Source organism: Pygoscelis adeliae, unplaced genomic scaffold (genome assembly GCF_000699105.1).
Source record: "Pygoscelis adeliae isolate BGI_AS28 unplaced genomic scaffold, ASM69910v1 Scaffold289, whole genome shotgun sequence".
Classification (NCBI taxonomy): Eukaryota; Metazoa; Chordata; class Aves; order Sphenisciformes; family Spheniscidae; genus Pygoscelis; species Pygoscelis adeliae.
In genome coordinates, this window is record NW_008825499.1 from 1,660,042 (window position 1) to 1,662,637 (window position 2,596).

Sequence of the window (2,596 nt, forward strand, 5' to 3'; positions counted from 1 at the left end):
GGTCAAAAAACAAGCGGTAGAAAATGGCCAAAGCAAAGCGGAATGAGCTCATCCTCTTTGTTTGTTTGTTTGCAGAGTTCTCCAGCACAAGACCAGGGGAAAATATGAATGGATGTGTTCCATTTAGCAAGGGCACATTTCTGCTGGTTCTACTTATGTATTAGGGGGTGCAGGCCACAGAGATAAATCAGAGCATTTCAAAATTATTGATGTCTGTGTGTCAGTGTGATCCGGGCTAGAAGATTTCACTACCAATGACTGGCTGAAGCAAAGAGCCAGCCTCTGCCTTTTAGCTTTCAGGGGTGTTGGATTTAGTTCCCTCTGTGACAGAGCATTGCCTTTGTGACAGAAGGAGAGTTTTCAGTTCTTTGAGGTTTATTTAAATAGGCTTAAATTACTAATTGCTGAATTTGCATGGCGTGAGTAGGACACTCTCCGTAGAAAATGATAAATTACTCAACACTGCCATGCTATACCCAAGCATTGATTCAGAAATGAAGAGTGCTCTGGGTCATTGAAGTCCAAGGTAGGAGACACTCATCTTGCTTTAAATGAAAGTTAGGGCAAAAAAACACTTGATATCCGAAAGAGTAAAACCTGCCTTTTCTTTCCTCTGGGAAGCCCTTGGCAGCTTGTACTTGAATGAACACGTTTTGTTTGTAGATCCAACCTGAAATAAGTCACATCTTTATCAGCTGGTTCTGACTTATAGATCAGTCAAAATTCCTCAGTCTCCACCTTGGATTTGGTAGAAACATATGGTTGAAGGTATTTGTGAAGAAGCAAGGACTAGCATACCTGAATGGTGTGAGGAGGGCAAAATAAATGTTTATTCTCTTTCTTAATATTTTTTCCCCTATTATGAGAGATGCTGCTAAAAGGCACAGAGTTCACAAGCTCACTGCCTTAATCATAGTGCAGATTTCTTCTGCTTACCTGAAAAGATAGTAAATATCTTTTAAAATTTCTTATTCAGAAAAGTACTCAGTTCCACTGAACAAGTGCATCAAAGAAGTTCCATTGAAGTAAAATGCTTAATTTAGGTAAATAATGAAGTATCTCAGATTGCTTTCATTTTTGTTGTCAGTAGAAAATGTGTATTTGCTTCCAAATCTCTTCCATGTACTTAGGAAACTTTTGTTGTTCCCAGGACAGGAACAAGCAATGCTAGGTCTGCCAGACAATCCCTGATTCTTTTACAAGATTGTGGGACTGAGATAGCATGATGCTCTCACAGCAGCAACTACAGAAACCTAGCCAAATGCAAAAACTCTGGGACCAGCTCTTCAGATGACAAGCCAGATACCTGATCATGAGGGTCTGTGTTCAGAATAAGTCTGTCTATGTATGTGAGTCTGTATATGTACTAGCAAGTCAACATCTCCAGTATAATTTGGCTTATTTTATGCAGTTACTCAATACCTACAGTGCTGTACTGAGAAGCCCTCTGCATCTGTGTCTGGGAAAGGCAACAAAGATAATGGTGAGAGAGAGAGAGAGATCTTCCCACCCTACTAGCATCAAGGGATGCCACACATATTGTTACAATATTAATTAGCTCCTGCACAGCACTGGAGAAGCATCCTCACTTTATGCCTTTATAGTATGTAGAGACTGAAACCTAACTTTTACAGCTGAAGAAGCTGGGTGGGGCAGAAAAATAAGTGACCTCCCCAAGGTAACACAGTAATTTAGCATAGTACATAGCAGGCATACTCAAGATTTCTGGATCTCCAGGGCCATGGCTAACATACAGGCCACCACACTCTCCCACACACTGCAGGAAGGGGTGGGCAGGACACAGCTGCAACAATATACTGGAACCCAAATGCCCATCCTTGCAAGCACTGCTGGGAATGGGACAGTTGAATATGGCACTGGGCAGAAAGAGGAAGGTTAGTTTATCAGAGTGGCCTATGTACTTAGTCACTGGCTCCAAAGGGGCTGGGGAAGTCCTCTACCAGAGCACCATGCGCTCTCCTGTGGTTTCAGCTATCTGAATGGTAACTGTCTGACCAAATCTGCTCTTTCAAGTGTATGGCTAATTCCCAAAGTAACATGACTCTTGCTTAGATTCTGAGACATTTAACTTCTACCAGCATCTGAGGGCAGATGACTCACTTCTTCCACAGCTCTGAGTGATGTCAGCTGCATAAGTCCTGCGTGATTTACCTTCAGAATGATCTCTTATTTATGCCAGTGATGGAATTAAAACAGAAAAGCCCTGCTTCCATGCGAAAACTGAGATATCCCTTCCAAGGGCAGATGTGCTCAGCAACAAATGGCTACTGTGAGACAATCAACAAGAACTTTAATAATAATGACTAATAATTATTATCAATAATAATAAAAAGAGAAATAAAAAAAATTAAAGAGGCCACTGTTCACACTTAGTGAGCACTCCTTCCTGCTTTGGATGGAAATGCATGTGAGGTTGTTCCTTTTCTATGCTTAATGTACAGTTACCTTATTTAACATACATAGTACTATGGCTTATAATAAAAGTTGTGTAGTCTGCAGCTTTTTAATCTTTACATCAATTCAGAGGCATCTACTGGATGTGACTATGTACAAAAAAGGAATGGATGAGTCTTTG